Source organism: Grus americana, chromosome 2, assembly GCF_028858705.1.
Source record: "Grus americana isolate bGruAme1 chromosome 2, bGruAme1.mat, whole genome shotgun sequence".
Lineage (NCBI taxonomy): Eukaryota > Metazoa > Chordata > Aves > Gruiformes > Gruidae > Grus > Grus americana.
This window is the reverse complement of record NC_072853.1, coordinates 5,345,382-5,365,207: the sequence shown is the minus strand read 5'-3', so window position 1 is coordinate 5,365,207 and position 19,826 is coordinate 5,345,382. Positions and strand designations below refer to the sequence as shown.

At 41.1% G+C, this 19,826-nt stretch overlaps 1 protein-coding gene across 4 annotated transcripts in view; it reads right to left on the bottom strand.

Annotated features, from left to right (window-relative positions):
• Nucleotides 1-19,826, bottom strand: part of TRAPPC9 (trafficking protein particle complex subunit 9) — a 528,370-nt gene that overhangs the window by 114,807 nt on the left and 393,737 nt on the right. The window lies entirely within an intron of this gene.

Sequence of the window (19,826 nt, the reverse complement as noted above, 5' to 3'; positions counted from 1 at the left end):
GGAAGTTGAGATTCATATCTACATAGGACAGACGCAAAATTAATTTGATGGTCTCGGCATAGACCTAATGGACCTAATTAACATTCCAAGCCTCTTTTAGAACCAGTACTTGAGTAATTTCTTAAATGAGAACCAAAACAAAATAACATTGTAAAGCCTGAGGTGACAAAGCTCAAAGGGAACAGTCATTTCAGTGCATGATTATGTTTCCTATAGTAGAAAGAGCAGGAATGCATATTAATGAGAATGAAGAGTTTGTAAAGAGAAGTAATAGAAGAGATGACCTCTTCTTACAAACTTTACCTCATTTATATCCTTAGACTACCAGACTATCATGGCTACAACAAGGTTACTATGAACAGTTCTTTTTCATGTGAGTAAATGCAGTCAAATAAAGGAGATTTTTTTGATCAAACCTGGCTATGGAATGTAGGAGTCAACAACTTATCATAGTCGTTGCCTCTGAAAACTTGTAAAATGGTACTGAAGTCCTCTTTTGCAAATAATCTTGTATGGCTTGCAGTTCTTCATGCAGCTGCATACAAACAGAAATTTATCAAAAGTTGAAGAGTCAGGCCACCCATTATGTACTGTTGTTGTTCTGTTTGCTCCAATTTTTCACCTCCTACTTCCAGAAAATAATGAAGCTAGAGAAACTCAAGTTTTGTTTCATCTTATTGGTTTGAAAAACACTGTGGATGAAATGTTTTACCAGTGTTAAATACTGCATGACGGGAAAACAAGTACCCTAAGTATCATCCAACAGCAAGCTCCAGACCAGACCTAAATCTATTGGTACAACTATGATATCTCAACCTCCATTGGTATGAAGAAATCAGTAGTAAGGTGGCTAATGAAACCCCCAGTGCTGCCAGGGGTACTGCTGGACATCCATGTTCCACTGGTGTCACTTCTTTGGCTGCTTCTCAGAATGACAGCTTTTCCTCTCGAGATTTGGTTGCCTTATGGCTTCATCTTCAATGCATGGGCATGGGCAACTTCAGGACATTTTAGCAGTTCATCTCTCCTGTCTGCTACAGTTCACTGTGATTTTTCTAGAAAGATGTGATTTTCTGTTACAACCGTGGGTGAAAAAAAAGAGCTCAAAATTAAGTATCTATGTTTCCCTTTTAGTAGCATTAGGAGCATTTGCATGTCACAGCCCACACTGTCTGCAAAGCAAGACAAAGTTAGCATACAGCTAAATCACCAAAGACAGCGTTGAAGCACAAAATAATCTGATTCGCCAGCATTCAGTTGAGTTATTTACAGATAAACAGCATTACATTGTCACAGAGGACACCAGATCGGTCAACTGAGGGAAATCTTAGGAAAGGCATTTCCTTCTCTCTGTTTCAATTTCTGATCTACAAAATGGTGTTAATGCCACCTGCCTCTTTATGGAGCCCTTTGAGTGGTACAGATAAAGAAAAATAACCTGTAAAACATGTTACTACTCTCAGCATGAGTTACACAATTTTAATCAAAGGAAAATATTAAATTGGGGAGATCATTTCCCTTGTTTTAGGCTAAGGGAAATCATGGTCAGAGTATAAGTGAGACAGACTTAATGAAAACAAAGTTCTTAAGGAAAAACCAAATCTAAACAAATTCTATGTTAATTACAATTGTCCTCATTGTTTTAAAAAAGGACATCTGAGAAATTTCACTTGTGTAACTTTGATGCCAAGCAATCAGCTATGCAATAAACAGATCAAAAGTGGTAACTTAGGAGAGCCGAGTGAATCAGTGAAGCAATCTCGTCTTACGCTTAAGCCTTAAGTAGCCACTTGGGTCATGCATAGCACAAGGCCTCTCTTCCCTCTTTTCACACAGAATAGAATTGCCTCCTATCAGCAGAAATGGAGATTTCACCATCCTTTAAAACCACTTCATTTCATGCCTCTCTGTTCTGTAGAAGGATACTACAAACTCCAACAGAAAGACAACAACAATCTTTGTTGTTCCAACATAAACAGCAGGGAGCTTCCTAGTTTTTCACATTCAACAGCAACAAATTTATTTTAGTCCAGCAGACCAAAGACACACTCCTGCTAAAGTGACACTCAGTCAGTGAAACACCAAAACCATTTTCAACACTGTTGACTCCTATTTTAAGTTCCATTGCATTGAACTGCATTATTTGGGGAAACAGTCTACAAAAAACCATGATAACAAGCTAGTCTCTAGGGCATCACCAAGTGCCTTTTCATGGACCTCTCAACTGAACAGTGTGGGAACACATGTGAAGGCAGCATGAGAATTCATCGTGTTACAGAGGCTTGCTGTGATACAGATATCTGAGCTACTTGAAAGTCCCAGCAAGTCTTTGTCTGAGAAAACAAGTAAATAGCTCTTTTTATTTGGCCTTTATTGGAATAATTGATGTTGCTATACAGAACACAGTCATAAATTCAATCATCATTCTCTCAAAAAACCCAAAATAATCTCTCTAAAGAACATTCTGAAAGCAAGTACAATAATTTAGCAGATAGATTTAAAGCAATCATAACTGCAGAGTGAATTTACCTTGTAAATTAAGAACCTACATATCTAAATCCATACATTTAAATGAGAACACAATGTTGCCTTTGCTCAAAGGCAGTTCCAAATATCAAGTGAAAGCAGAGTTTTCAGATGTTAAACACTTCAAACACTGACTTTTGACATAGGAGAAAACCATCCCAAAGAACTGAGGTTCCAATTAGACCTCAAACTTCTTTATCTGAGAATTTGGTGGCTAAAAAACTCTTTCAACTATGGGCACAGTAACAGAAGGGTTTCGGGGTAGATTTTTTCTACCCAAAATAACTTTCAGCAGATTTTCACAAAACTGTCTTGTTATCTATCCTTTTGAGCGCATATGCTAGCGACTCCATGGAGAAGAGTTGGCTAAGCACCCTGATATACACTTCTTGCCCTTGTCTGCTTGAGCTCTGTCTTGGAAACTGCTTGCTGCTCTCTCAGAGATGGACTAAGTTCACAACTTAGATGAAGGCAGGTTGATGAAGGCCAAGATGAGCAGCTCTGGTGCCAGCACGACCCGCATCACAGTGCTCTAGCATGGTGCACAGGGGGTTTACTGAACCTGGGGAACCTCAGGGGGAGCAGAGAGAGCCGCCTGGAGCTTGCAGCTTATGTGACAGTGGCTGAGGAGACCTGGGCAGGGCCAGGAGCAACGTTGGCCAAGACTCTGTCCCCATATATAAAAAAAAAAGGTCCTTAGGGAGCGCAGCCAACCAGGGCGTGGCACAGCATTTTGCATGGTGGTTTGTGCAGTAGTTCGCATAGAAGGGCGCTGAAGCTCTGCCAGCTCGACCAGGGCGCAAAGGTATCCACCTGGCAGAAGGCCATGGCTGTTGTGGTTTAGGCCCAGCCGGTAGCTGGGTGCCACGCAGCTGCTCACTCACCCCTCCCCCAGCGGGATGGGAGAGGAGAAGTCTAACAAAAGGCTTGGGTCGAGATAAGGACAGGGAGAGATCACTCACTAATTACCGTCACGAGCAAAACAGGCTGAATGTAGAGAGGAGATTCATCTAATTTATTACTAGGCAAAACAGAGTAGAGCAATGAGAAAATACAATCAAGTCTTAAAACACCTCCCCCCACCCCTCCCATCTTCTCGGGCTCAACTTCACTCCCGGCTTCAACCTCCTCCCCCCTCAGCGGCACAAGGGGGCAGGGAACGGGGGTTGCGGTCAGTTCAGCACACATTGTCTCTGCCACTTCTTTGTCCTCAGGGGGAGGACTCCTCTCAACATTCCCCTGCTCCAACATGGAGTCTCTCCCACGGGCTACAGTCCTTCATGAACTGCTCCAGCGTAGTCTCTCCCACAGGGTGCAGACCTTCAGGAGCAGACTGCTCCAGCGTGGGGTCCCTCCCACAGGGTCACAAGTCCTGCCAGCAAACCTGCCCTGGCGTGGGCTCCCCTCTTCACGGGTCTACTGGTCCGGCCCGGACTTGCTCCAGCGTGGGCTTTCCACGGGCCACAGCCTCCTTCAGGTGCCTCCACCTGCTCCAGCGTGGGGTCCTCCACGGGCTGCAGGTGGAATCTCTACACCCCCTCATCCTTCCTCCATGGGCTGCAGGGGACAGCCTGCCTCACCATGGTTTTCACCACGGGCTGCAGGGGGATCTTTGCTCTGGTGTCTGGAGCTCCTCCTCCCCCTCCTTCCTCACTGACCTTAGTGTCTGCAGAGTTTCTTAGATCTTCTCACTCCTCTCTCCGGATGCAAAAGTTTTCCTTAACTCTTTTGTTTTCCTTCTTAAATATGTTATCACAGAGGCGCTGATTGGCTTGGCCTTGGCCAGGGGCGGATCCATCTTGGAGCCGGCTGGCATTGGCTCTGTCAGGCACAGGGGAAGCTTCTAGCAACTTCTCACAGAAGCCACCCCTGTAGCCCCTCCCGCTACCAAAACCTTGCCACACAAAACCCAACACAATGGCCTATCTAAACTCTGCACCCACCACAACTGACGCAGCTTCCCAGACAGCTGCCACCCAGGTGTCAGGCTGCAGGCTGTGCCCTGCTCTTACACCAGTACAGGATGGCAGCAGTGAGCACATCTGTGGGAGGTGCAACCAGGTGGAGGAACTCCTCTGCTCAGTGACAGAGCTCTAGGAGGAGGTGAGCAGGTTGAGGAGTATCAGGGAGAGAGAGATAGACTACTGGAACCATTCTATGATTCTATGATTCTATGAACCGCACTCCACCTTCCCTGGGACAGGCCCAGCAGGCAGGCAGGACACGTGATATGGAGGATTCCCTGTCCCGTCTCTGCCTGGTAGAACACAGTGACTTCAGGGACAGGGGGCAATAGTGACAAGTTCCTGGCTGGTGCAGCAGATGCATCTGCCCTGTGACAACCCCAGCTTCCCACATGCCTTTGCATAACAGGTACAAGGCTCTGCAAGTGGACCCGAACAATGATGAGGACAATGCATCATCTAGGTTGGAGGTGTTGCCAAAGTCAAGTCAGCCTACACTCTGCATCAAAACTGCTTCCATAAAGAAAAATAGGTGTGTCATTGTCATAGGAGACTGACTCCCTTCTGAAGGGAACAGAAGGCCCAATATGCCGACCCACTTCTCAGGGAAGTCTGCTGCTTCCCTGGGGCTCGAGTTAAAGACATGAAGAGAAAGCTTCCTACCCTGGTACAGCCCTCAGATTATTATCCATTGTTGATTTTTCAGGTAGGCAGTGATGAAGTTGCAACAAAAAGTCCGAGGGCAATCAAAAAAGACTTTAGAGACTTGGGACAACTGGTTAATGGATCAGGAGCACAAGTAGTGTTCTTCTCTATCCCTCCAGTTGCAGGGAATGATGAGGGAAGAAACGGGAAGAGCCAGGCGCCTGGTGTCAGCAGCAGGATTTGGGTTTTTTTGATCATGGGTCTGTGTACATGACACCAGGCCTGCTGGCGACAGATGGGGTAAATCTGTCTCAAAGTGGGAAAAGGATCTTTGTGCAGGGGTTAGCAGGGCTCATTCAATGAGCTTTAAACTAGAGTTGAAGGGCAAAGGGGATAAATCCAGGCTCGCTAAAGATAAATCAAGGTTCACTAGAGATAAATCAAGGTTCACTAGAGATAAGCCTGGGGGCAGCATGCCACTGTTTGTGGGACAGTGTGCTAATGAGGTCCTTCAGTCTGCCATCTCAGTGCAGGTAGGAGGTGGAGAGCCATGCGATAGCAAAGACACAAGGGTTATTGATGGGTTAGAAACCATGGAAGTGCCTGAGAAAGGTCAGCTAGGAATTAGGGCTTCTCCCCTCAAAAAGGATCAGTAGCCCAACTAAGTCCATCTACACCAATGCATGCAGCATGGGCAACAGACAGGAAGAAGCCACTGTGCTGCAGGAAAACTATGGTATAGTTGTCATCACAGAAACACAGTGGGATGACTCGCACAACTGCAGTGCTGCAATGGATGGCTACAAGCTCTTCAGAGGAGATAAGCAAGGAAGGAGAGGCGGTAGGGTGACCCTGTATGTTGAGGAATGTTTTGATTGTTTAGAGCTTAATGATGGTGACAATAGGGTTGAGTGTTTATGGGTAAGAATCAGGGAAAGGCCAATAAGACAGATATCATGGTGGGAGTCTGTTATAGACCACTCAACCAGGATGAAGAGGCAGACGAAATATTCTATGAGCAGCTGGAAGAACTCTCACAATCACTAGCCCTTTTTCTCATGGGGGACTTCAACTTACCAGATGTCTGCTGGAAACAAAACACAGCAGTGAAGAAACAATCTAGGAGGTTTATCAGCAGTCCTGGCTAATTGGGAAGGCCCCAGTTGACTGGAGGTTAGCCAATGTGACACCTATCCACAAGAAGGGCCGGAAGGAGGATCTGAGGAACTACAGGCCTGTCATTCTGACCTCGGTGTCTGGGAAGGTTATGGAGTGGATCCTCTTGAGTGCCATCACGTGGCACGTACAGGACAACCAGGTGACCAGGCCCAGTCAGCATGGGTTCATGAAAGGCAGGTCCTGCTTGACTAACCTCCTTCTATGACAAGGTGACCTGCTTAGTAGATGAGGGAAAGGCTATGGATGTTGTCTACCTAAATTTTAGTAAAGCCTTTGACACTGTTTCCTACAGCATTCTCCTGGAGAAACTGGCTGCTCATGGCTTGGACAGGTGTACACTTCGCTGGGTAAAAGACTGGCTGGATGGCTGGGCCCAAAGAGTTGCAGTGAATGGAGTTAAATCCAGTTGGTGGCCAGTCACAAGTGGTGTTCCCCAGGGCTCAGTACCGGGCCAGTTCTCTTTAATATCTTCACCAGTGATATGGATGAGGGGATTGACTGCACCCTCAGTAAGTTTGCAGACGACATCAAGTTGGGCAGAAGTGTTGATCTGCTTGAGGGCAGGAAGGCTCTGCAGAGGGATCTGGACAGGCTGGGTTGATGGGTCTTAGAGTAGAAGGAATTGTGCTTACTTCCTCCTACCTGCTGTAAGAGGAGTAGCCAACAGCCGTAAGTTTAAACCACACATGTTAAGGGCTTTGTGCTTTTTAAAAGGATCATAAGGATAGGATGCTTTGGCAGAAGCTATTCGTATAGATCAGCAATGTAATTCCATGGTAGTTTATGTTTGTGAAAATCACTATTCTGAATTGCACCCAAGACTCATCTAGTCCCACACTACCTCTGCACCAGATAGTTCAGAAGGAAGGCAAAGAGGTTCATCTTCTGGTACCATGGAAGAGGAAGGGAACATAAACTGAGCAACACACCCTTTTAATTCTTCTGCCTTGGTCCCAAGAAACCTGGCGTTTAACAAAACTTGAATTTTGCTACTAAGTATAAATAGTACTAAGCCTTTGGAAAGCTTCTTCACAAAACATCTATGAAACATAAGGCCAATAGCAATTTTCCATCTTTACCTGTTTTCCAAAAGTTCACATCAAGTGTTTTAATGAATGTTTCTCTACACTAAACCATTCCTTCCCAACAAGCAGAAAGAAGCTGGCAATCACTCCCTCAGCTTACCAGTGGCACAAAGCAAGATTTTCAAGGGTCTGCAGACATTATTTTTACAAGATCAGACAAGAAGGAATAATTTCTCCCTGGATGAGCCAAAGGGAATTGCGCATCAGCACTTTATGAGGAATCAAATTCCCATCGTTTACTAAAAATCACTTTATATCCTAAAGATTCCTATATGAAATAGTCAGTCATTCCTCAGGCAAGATCTCCATTTACTCTCGCCTGAGGTAGACTCTGAGTCAGATCTTCAGAGCTGGGGTCCTGGGTGCTTAGTGAAACACAAGCTTCTAACTACAATGTCACATGCTGATGAAGAGCAGATCATCTTAACTTCACCAGGAAAATGACTGGGGCCTATGACTTCTGCCCTGTAGAACCAAAATACATAAATAATATCGGAGGGAGTTTTTTAATTGGCAGCATTCTCTGAAGTGATGCACAATCTGTTAGTAAAGTATTCTTGGTAAAAACTCTCCAATCTCTTTACCCTTATAGGGTATAAAATCAAGTTTGTAGCTCTAGTCTGGCCTGCTTCCAAAACTGGAACATCTGCAAACTTTAAATCCCTTTTACTATAAACTCAGAACAGGCTTTCCCAGGAAAGTTTGCACTTATTCTGGAAGCCATACAGTTGTAAAAATTTAAAAACCTAAAGTATTAATAATACCATTCCCTAAGACTAGAGTGCTTTGTAAAAATGTGAACAAAACCAAGAGTAATATCAAAGAAATTACAATTCTCCTTTACATATGGGATCTTGATTTGTAAACAAGGACCTGTGACTTTAACAGATGATTCAAAAACCAGGAAAAACAAAACAATAACTGTATTTCCTGAGGAACTCCCCCAAAGCTAAGACATTTATAACTTCTGCACACTAATGAAACAAACAACACAGATCTCATCTGATTTTCAACATGTTAGAAAGGAAACAAAAAAAAAAATCTGAACTGCATTTAGCTTTCTCTATTCTATCCAACGACCATGTTGTATACCTTCCCACTTCCCAGTTAACCCTTGAAAGGGAACACTATGCATATTCATGGGTCTCAAAGCGTCTGCAAGCAGGATAATCTGGTTACCTTATCACCTCAATTGATAGTTCATTTCTGGGCCCCTGCTGCAGAACTTCAACAGCCAGGCAGCCCATAATACCAGAAACAGCCTCTTTTCCCTTCTTTCTACCACTGTACTTGATGATGAAATAGACATTTTGCCCCAAACCAGGAAGAGTTATTCTAGTAGGAGCAACACTGCCCTCAATTTTAATCACTTGATGTGCACCTTGACACTATGTTGAAGGTCATTTAACAAGCACTAATTATGACCACCCCTACTGAAAATCCGTTGGTAATTTAAGTCAAAATACACGTGAAGCACAGCAGTGCAGGATCACCTCTCCTGGTCTAGAGACTAAACTAAGGTACCTACCATTAAATGACTGTTCCAACTCAAAATAAATAAATGACAGAGATGAAAACCAACCTAAAAGTATATTTAAAATAATATGTTAGGTGCATTGCTTCCCAGTAAAGTCCAAAGTAAAAGAATAACAAAAGGGCCTTTTTGAAATTATTTTTCTTTTTTTTTTTTCCATTGCCAGGCTTAAAGTACCTCAAAGGCGAATACGTCCCCTTCTTTTACAGACATAGAAAGTTGTGTTCATTCAGTAGGGCAGAGAAAAACTCGGAAAACAAGATCCTCTGAGTCTTAGTCTAGCGCTCTATCCACTGGACTGCCTGAACATCATCATTTAATCTGAATTACTGAAGACTGTTGAATCAATTTCTTTGAGGTAAGGAGCTTTACACCATGGTTCAATATTTATGCCCTTTAAAGGCAAGACTGAAGAGTGAGGGAGGATGAAGGCTCCAGGGAAAAATGGGCATCTACTCTTTTTCACACATCTATTAATGGTCGGATGTTTGGGTCTGTGTGCATGAAGTGTATGTAAAGAATGTCCAAGGACTGAGAGGGTTATCTGGCACAGAAACACACTTCTGATATTAGCAACTGTGAGCTTATTTTAAAATTTTACTAGAAAAAAAACTTCAACAGAACCTTAAATATAATATGGTGGAAGGTATTAATAATTTCTCAGCAATTATTTCCCAACGGCTTCCACCATAGAAAGGAAAGCATGGTAACTGAAAACAAAGCACGCATACGTAACCTGCCTTTGGTGTAGTCCTGTGCCATAAAGACAGACATTATACTCAAACTCAAGTTTCAGTTATTTTCTGTAAGTTATAATTACCACCAGTGCTTTAATTACTGCACTTTGCAGATGACCCATACAATAGCCATTGAAAAAAATTCATTAAAGCTAATGAAAAATTCAATTCCAAAGACTTCACTGGGTTGGCTTCTAAATTCAGCTTTTAGAGTCTTGGAATAAAACACTTTGACAGTTTACATCGTTAAATAATTGAATGTCATATAAATGTCCTCTTTTAGTCATCATTCATTTAATTATCTGCACTGTTGAAATAATGCAATAAACCCATGCTGATCAGTATGACTTAGCACTTAGAAGCACAAATCTAAGAATACAAAAAAAGTTATAGAATTTTTCCTCAAAAAAAATCATTTGCAACTTCAGTGTATCTTCTAATATACATGATTCTTAGCTCCTACTTTTGGGTTCACCATTCTACCTGGACTATAAGGCAAATATATAAATATTACATATTAAAAAGAGATTTGCAAGAGAGTAATAATGGCTAAAATTAATTAGGGATTGAAAAAGAGAAGAAGCTGTTAAAAAACCAGATAAAATCTTTCGTTCTTTTCTCTGTATCTCTACAAAGAGATTATTTTCTCTTCTCCAGTAAGTCTGGAAACCGGTCACCACTTGCCAACCTTTTGTCTCTGGAGTATAGTTGGGATTTCTTGTTTAACACTCCATGGTAGCAAGCTGATCACGCTTAGCCCAGATGTGGGATTTGAAGGTAGAAATACTGCTATAATTTTTTTTTTTTTGAAGTGTACATTTAATAAAAGTCAATATTGGAGTTTGTAACATAGTGGTATCTGAGATATTCTTAGAATGGACAACACAATGTACAATAAACATTATTTCACATACCACTGACTAGTAAAGATTCATAAATACATATTTTATTATGATTCATTGGTCAGTAATGATTTTCACATTTAATATACTTTTAAATAGCAGTATTAAATCCACATACCAAAACATTTTAAACTACATTCACGGACACTTGTAAATACGGATATATTTACATGTGTGTGTCACTGCTACAGGTTTCTGTTTGCAAAACAGAGATCCCATATGTGAAACAGAACTACTGTTTCTCAAGGCCATGAAGTCGCTTTTATTCACATTAAAAACTACCATGTACACAGATGTCTACCAAGAAGCATTCTCAAGCTTTTTATATCTAAAAGGGACATTTCTGCTTCTAATTGGTTGTCCACTTGTAACAAAAGAAAACCATGACTTAAATTCCCACTATTTCCTTTTAAATATTTAACATTGCAACTTTCTTCTTCCTAATCTCTGGATTGTTTCCAGCAACTAACACAAATTAAATGCAGAGTAACAACAAAGTTTTAAGGAAAGCAGGTTCACTGGTAGCATCGAATCGATAACCAACTGAGAGTCTGAATTCTTATAATGTTCTTCCAATATTGTACTAACTCCAATGAAGTGTGAATGAAAAAAAAATAAAGGAATCCTACATCCTTCTCTTTGATCACTGCAGAGTTGTATAGAAGGAGATCTCAATTCAAGAAGAAAAGAAAATAGAATTAATAAATCAAATCTGTATTTACAAAAGGTCTTGACATATAATAGGCACAATTCTTACCATCAATAAGCATTGACTTTTTTAACCTCTTCTGGAAAACTCAGCCTATGGCATTAAGCTTGTATCGAAAAAAAATGCAAGCTATAGCGTGCTTATTTTCAATCTAAGTCATGCGATGGGATGAATCATGTGCCTGAAAGTAGAGCAGAAAAATTTGTCACTTTGAAAAATGATTACCCATGTGTGTTGGCTACAATCATTTCATACCAAGAATATTACTTAGTAATGAAAAGAATAACAGGAACACACACTTCATCCCTCTAACTGAACTTCATCTTCTCACTGATGTAGGCAGTGACTGTTCCTGTCAGTCTGCCTATTAGGCATAAAGGAATTAGGCCATTAGGACTATTCACAAAACATTTAAGTTCAGAGAGCAATCACACCTCTGAGGAGACCTGCCACTAGATCAACCAAATATTCTCATCCACAGATCACACTGTCACTTCTACAGGTTGCACCATCTCTAACACGTTCACCCACGTTAGCCGTAACTCAGAGAGAAAACAGGTATTCTGAGAACTTGCAGTGTGACCTATACAACACACGCCACCAGATTCCTCCAATTTATCTGTGTTCACATGGGAACAACTTACAGAAAACCATCGGTGCTGAGCGATGGTAAATCCAAGGCCCTTCATGTGAGTGCTCCTGTGATGAGTGAGCTATTCTTCTTGTTCAGAAAAGCTACCCAATTCAAGTCTGAATGTATCTAGCTTCAGTCTCCAGCTGCTAGAGCTTGATTTGCCATCACCAGTTTTTCCTTCCATCGCCAGTTTTCTGTTCCTCAAAAAGATATGCATAGATTGTAATCAACATCTCATAACCTTGTCTTCTTAAAACTAAATACACTGAGCTCCCTCCCAATCCTTTTAACAGATTTTTCTAGTCATCTAAGCATTTCTGAATCTCATTCAATTTTTCAAAACTGTAGCTATTTTTCTTTTTAAGAACAGGATTGGTAGAACCATGATGGTCTATAGATATAAGTACATCAAAGTCTGTCCATATGCTGGGAACCTAAATAGCTTTAACATCACATTTTAAAATCTTTATTATAAAAGTATTACTTTACAAAAAAAGGAAACATAAAAATAACTTACAACTGAAAATGTTCAAAGACTATATATAATATATATATATATATTTGGATTACCATATTCAGATTTTATCAAGATTTCCATATTGCTGTTACATAAGATAACTGGAAAATTACTGAATTTAATGCACTGTACATGATGTGTACTGCCTTTGAACAATGAAATTTTGCTGGTTAATGTTTTCCCTAAGGCTTCTTTGTAATGCACATGGCCCAGCTCAGAGAAGAGTAGATATGAAAGACCATGGTAATTTTAGTATTGCTGCCATCTAAACAATTAGAAGAAGTAAAATAAAATTTATCTAATTGTAAAATGTGATTATCTTTGAGAGGAGTAAACCAGCATTAAATCTTCTAAGTGTTCATATAAACATAAAGGGGTTTCTCAGACATTCTCCAAGTAGGCAAGTAAAAGAGAAAACCAGAATATTAAAATGAAAGAGGAGAGCATCACAAATCAGGCAAACAAAAATATAAAAGTTTCTTCAGGGAAACATTAACAATCTTCAACTCATAAACTGTATTAGTTCTGTTCTTATTTTTGTGATTAATATCACCTTGGATGTTACTAGTGCTCAACTTTGCTTCTACATGAAATATATCATGCTTAATTGATGCATTTTATCTTCTCTGATGTTACTGAAAATGGAGTCAGCAACTTGCTGGTTCAAGAAATATGAACTCTTGGAATTCATACACAGCACAATGGTGCAAGTAGACACGAAGCATATCATGAAGGATGGGCATAGACAACCTCAGCCTGGAAAACTGAAAACATGGACAGCAGGCTAAACCTCTAGTCCAAATCAACAAGTCTTCCTCAGCATGCAAACATTTAAGAAAGAAATAAAAATGTCCACGGTCTACCATAACTAATCTATAAATTATTCTTGTATTTGGGCCAGCAAGGGATAGCTGATTAAAAGGTACACATTGAACACATGCAGCTGGTATACATGTGCCACGCCATTTGGGTGTAGACAGCCTACAAAACCTGCATCTTTCCTTGATGTGAATTTCTTTTAAATGTAAAACACTTCTGACACAAGGTATTTGTCCAGTTTCAAGTGATGAACTTATTTCATGACCTGGCTACAACAGTAGAGTAAGAACCAATTTGAACCTTATAAGTTTACATTTTGTAGGAGTAATGTAAACCAAGTAACTCTAGTTATCAGTGTCATAAGTAGCTCTAAGTTCACTGATACCAGAAAAATGCTTCAGATAATCAACAAGCCAAGTAAAAATATTTCTGTTTTATAGAGTTAGTAATGCAGTTGCTTCCAGATTTGAAAATGAGCATTTGGGTGCAGTGAAATGAAAGAGGCAATTGGAAACCAATTAGCTGAACTGAAAATGGAAATGGTTTCAGCCCCAGATCTGCAATCTGCACCGAGACTTACATCAGCATTCTTATTTTATCTTATGCTTTGAAATGGGCTTTACGTGATGAAGAACTGCAAACACTCCCTGGTTTGATAGAATTTGAATATTTCGATATTTATCAACAATGGCAGCAACAAAACCACCCCTGAAGTTTTGATTTATTTGCATTCCTAAGCTTACAGATGTTTAGGCAGACGGTTCTTTTGTCTCTTTAGAGATATGAAATTCAGACCAGTTTTAGCCCATGGTTGCTTCTCCGTGCTGTTAAGTTCTGTGCAAACTGAAGAGGTTAATTCACCGACAGGATCTACCACACCTATCGCAGCCAGTGTAATGACAGTATGGAAAGTCTTCCCTTCCTTTGCCTCCCTGGAATGGGTATTTGGAAAGGGGATGTTTTGGGATGGGGATGGGGATGGAAGTGGTTGTTTCCCACAGGTTGGGCCTCACACAGTGTGTTAAGGAGCAGCTCATGAACTATATGGTTTCTTGAAGTTGCAGTTGTAATAAGACTGTGGCAATGTGGCCTGCTTGTTCTCCCTCAATAAAAAAACCTCACTGAAGGAGCTTGCTATCACATGCCAAAAATAAATAGTACAAACAGAAAGAATACCCATTCTGTAGCTTAACAGGATGCTGTTCAGTAGCGTCTCCTCAAATTAGAGTAATTAGAAGCTCTTGTATTCATCCCTCTATAGATAAAATGCATGTGAGGGGATGCTGACTATGTCCTGCTGTGAAATTTTCCAAGTTCCCACAGGTAAATGTGGAGGTAGAAAATTCTGTACTTTGTGTCATCTTTATTTAGCAACATATCAGAAATGTCCAATTATGAAATAACATTAAAACTCTGTATTTAATTAGAACCTTTCCATGGCCAGGCATTGGCAGTGGGGGCTGCAGGGCGGCCTGTGTGGGGAGAGGCCGGGGCTGCCCCGTGCCGCACACAGCCGGTTCCAGCCGGTCCCAGCCGGCTCCAACGGCCCCAGCGCAGGACACAGCTGAGCCCCTCAGCCAAGCTGGGGGCGCCGGGGGGGAAAACAGGTTTCAGCAAGGGCCAAAGGCGGCACAGGCAGAGGAGGAGGAAGCCAAGGAGGGAGCAGCCGCAGAGGGACCCCGAGGCCGGAGGAGGAGGAGGAGGGCAGGAGGTGCTGCAGGCCCAGAGCAGGGATCCCCTACAGCCCTGGAGAGACCCCGCTGGAGCAGAGACCCAGTCTGCAGCCCGGGGAGGGCCCCACGCCGCAGCAGGGGGGTATTTCCTGCAGGAGCTGTGGCTGTGGAGAGCCCAGGCGGGAGCAGGTTGTCCCTGAAGGACTGCAGCCCGGGGAAGGGCCCGCGCTGGAGCAGGGCGACGTGTGAGGAGGGAGGAGCGGCCGAGAGGGGCTGGGATGGACCCACCGCAACCCCCATCCCCACCCCTGCGCCCCTCGTGGGGAGAGGAGTCGGGGGTGAGGGGGTGAAGGTGGGACTGGGGAAAGGTATGAGGGGAAGGTGTTGTTTTTAACTGCTGCATTTGTTTTTCACTATATGGATCTACTTTAATTAGCAAGAAATTAATTTAATTTTCCCCAGTTTGAGTCTCTCATGCCTGTAATCATAACTGGTGAGTGATCTCCCTGTCTTTATTTTGACCTATGAGCTTTATCTCTTATTTTCTCTCCCTCATCCTGTTGAGGTAAGGGAGTAAGAGCGGCTGTGGGGGGGCATCTGGCAGCTGGCCAAGGTCAACCCACTACACTCCTCCTCAGGAAATAACTGCTTGTGTACTTCTCTAAGTTGTAAGGAGAAGAGAATTTACTAGATATTGGTTGGGTAATAGATAAACTCTGTGCATATATCCCTTCCGCACACATCTAGAGTTTCATGCAGACTGCGTGCACGTGGTATTCTTCAAAGACTATCATGTGGCCATGGCCAGACAGAACTATTCCATATGGTGTTGCTACTGTACCTATAAAAAGGCTTTAATGAATTCTGACTTCATGCCGTCACATAAGAAGTACAGAAATGTAATGCCTGCCACATCTTGGTGCTTTCAGCTTTTCCCGCAGTCTGTCCTCCCGTGTCTTTTCCTCTCTTGTTCTGCACTGGATGGCTGTGCTCACCTCTAGCAGGCGTGCGAGAACATCCATCGCCCATCTGTTTCATTTTAAATCAAGCTTTTTTTCCAAGCTGTTGCTCGTGCTGCCCATTGGCTCTTGGAAGAGTTATGTTGCTTTACTCCCTCCTTCAAGCATTTCCTTGGTTTGATGCCCACAAAGGTTTCACAAGGGTAATGCTGTTGACATGTTAGAGATCACTGCCTATCGCAGTGAACCACAGCGTCTCCTTGTTTTCTCGAACCTTCCTCAGCTCATTCAGTTATTTTCTTTCATCTTTCACACAGATGTTTATTTCTGGACAGAGTCTCCTGTTTTGTCCCATTGCTTGCAATGCATCAGTTAGTCAGCAGGATTAGCAGGATTTATAGGTGCTATGTTAGCAGAAATAATAAATAATAATAAACTTACTAGGAATTTCAGAAAATAAAAAGTAATTTTGCCATTTTTCATGGATGGTATTTTCTAATTTACTTTCCCACATTAGCACTTATTAGCTCTACTCTTTCAAAAATCAGATACTATATTTTAGGTTTCTCCTTATTTTTGTTCTCTCTTTTAAAGTAAAAAAAAATATGAATTTCCTAATATTACAACTAAAGCTATTTCTGTATATTAGAGATAGACACAAAGAAATATGGTCTAGCTTGAAGATACCAATAGGATTTTCATTGTCAAATAGGAACAATTTATATCTATGCCTAGTGGCTGGCTTTTCAAAATCCTCACCAGGATTCATAGACATGGACAGAAAAAGCAGTGCTATTTTAGGTCACTGGAAGGAGGCCGTTATTCACAATGAACACTTTGCAGTTGGTATACATTGCAGGGGCTGTTGACCAAATGAACCTTTAAAGGAGAGCAATTTTAAGCCCAGTAAAACTCAGACACATGCCAAAACCTCAGGAAAAAAAAATCTTAGGAATTAAGGAGAAAAATGGTCTATTAAATCACACAGCTCCTCGCTGAACATGTGCAAGAATCCTTCCTACAGCCACAAGAACATGGAAAATCCACAGAAAGGTGACCTGAATATTGCAGGCATGCAGTCCATTTGGAAGCTGCTAATGAACTCACCTCAGATTTCACAAAAAGTGTTCAAAACCAGAAACTACTTTGAAATCCAATTCCTTACCACAGGTATACTTTCTTTCACATCTTTACTTTAATTGTAATACTTCCCTCGGTGGGCATACCCTGTTCTCACTTGGTCAGTGGTAAATGCATAGCATAGAGGCGTTAGGGTTGTTGTTGATTGTGTCGGTTTTCTCAATAATTTCCTGGATCCTTAGTTTTGTATGCTATTTTACTTGAATTGTCTATTGGCTAAATGTGTCATCTAAGATATTCTAGTGAGAGAGGTGAAAGAATTCCAGGCTAGGCAGTCAACTGGAAGCAAGAGAGGGAAGTTATGAGGCTGAGAGTTTTAGCTGAATATTTCATTTTAGGGTAGGAAGTAGGCTAATGAGTTCAAGTCTATGAAACAGAAAAGAGTTGGTCCATATTTTCCTGTTTTTTTTCCCTAGTCACAAAGGTCCTGCAAGTGATGGGACAACCACCACCTCTCTTGCGAGAAGACCTACCACACAGCAAGCCTCCACCAAAGAGGCTTCCCAATAGGAAGTATTTTCCTTTGCCTTTTGCTCTTAATTACATTCCTTTTCATCACAAAAAAAAATAAAATAAAAGCCACAGCACACAATGCAGAAAAGCAAAGTTGTAACAATGGGAAGTAGGTATCACAAAGGAACCAAAAGCAAAACTGTTGTTTCCTGAATTTATAGAAATTCAATATCATACATTATCATATAATATCATTTGTGATGCTCTAGAGACCGCCCTACGGAGCTGTCAACAGAGGCTTCAACTCAGGAGACCTCATTTGTTTTGGAAATTATCTCTCTTTCTCTGAGTAGCATCTAATTTCTGAGACACAGTTTAAAATAAACTATAACAAAGAAAGTTACTCAACTTCAAACCTGCAATAAAACAGACACCTCCAAAGATCAAATCTCAAGAGGAAAAAGAAAAGCAAACAAACATCAACAGTTTAGCAGCCAGTTTCATTTACTTTCACATTTTCAGCAAACAAATTAGTGTTTTAATATTCCCTGGGCAAACTACAGTAGTTGTGCTCTCATATTTCAAGACACACTCAAAATCTTTTCCTCTCAATTTTATGTATTAAACAACCCATCTGGTTTGGGTCTGATCCAATAAAACTAACCTGCATCCTTCAAATATCCTCTAAATGCAACATGCTGGAGTTTTAAGATAACTTTATGAAAGCAATGTATATTCTGCTCTTCCTACTCACAAAATTATGAATCAAGGGCTTGTTCACCTGTCAGTGTTTACTATTCTAAATGTGTGTCCTTAAATCCTGCCCTCAGATGCATTGGGGAACCTTACACAGTGTTCCAAGTTTCCTAGAAGCAAATTCCATTGTGAAATTTTATCTGTAAGAATAAACATTCCCCAAATTAGTTTAATATACAAAACAATTATTTAAGTAGATTTCTGCAAATGATACTGCCTTTTGGTATTACCAGTCTTATCTCATTTGTAGCTTAGATGCACAGTGCTTCTCTATTTCCTTTAACATTTAAATATTTATATACTAGTATTGCTGTGGCATGGCATACATACCAATGACTGTTAGCAGGATAAAAAGCAACATTCAGATTGGTAGTTATCGCAAACCTTGCTAGACTTCTTAATAACTATAAAGATTTTATCATTACGTCATACTAAAGCATGCTGTATGGTTGGAGCTGTTCCAAGGTTCTATTTTATAAGTCACAGAGCTAGAAAAAAACTTAGTTCCTTAATACAGGAAATAGTTAAGGCAGAATTCAGCTGAGCAAATGTAGCTGGTTTTTACCAGTTTAATATCTCCCTATGCTCCCTTCAAGGTCAATGGGCAGACGCAGGCATTCTTTGGTCCTGACCCAGACAACTATATAGTCCAAGCAACTCAAACTTTGCAAGTGCCTATTACTATCATTTCAGTATAAAGGCAGCCTAATACAACGGGATTAGATACAGACATCTACACCAAGTACCATGAATCTCGTCCTTATTGTTTCTGTTTGGATACCTCTTCCTTTCACGGAATATTACCTGAGTTAATTATAAAAATATATATCGTTTTTCTTGGATGCTTATACAAACAAATGAGAAGTCTCTCGAATGCAAGGGTATTGGTTACTTTCTTAACTACTCAAATCATAAACCCTGTTTTGAACAGAATAAATTTCTTGATTTGTTTATTTCTACGGCCTATAGCAGTGACATGCCTTCCATCCAATAACCCTCCTTCGAGTCTCTTTGATGCCAAATAGTAGACTGGTTTTGAGGGAGGTTTTTTTGTTGTTGTTGGGTAGAAAGGGACAGGGAAATAGTAGTTCGTCATAATGTAGCATCATCAAACAGTACAATGTGATGTTAACCTGCCATGCCAGCTCTAGACAGGTCAGGAAGTAAGAAATTATATACACAGTCCTTCTTCTTTCATGGCTTTTATATAGCCGTGCAGATCAGTGGGAAAATATCAGGCAGAAACATATGTAATTTCTGCAAAGATAATCTGAGATTTCAGGTTTCTATATATTAAGTGGACAGAAGGGACTTTGCTGCTGTTCGTGATGCAAAGAGGCCAACCACCAGCCTGTCAGTCTGGCTTAAAATAAATTGAGCAGTGTAACTAGTTCAGATTTATGAATGTTTCCTTTGAGAGTTTGTCCCTGATTCATAGACATTACAACCAACAGGTAGCATTACATCTTCTTCTCTGCCCTCTTGTACTTCCCAGGACATATAATTTCATTCATTTCTCCTACTGAAACTTCAGTCATTTGCATTTGGCAATGAATCTCCCCTCCAGGGAGTCCAGAGACTAAGTTTATGGTCT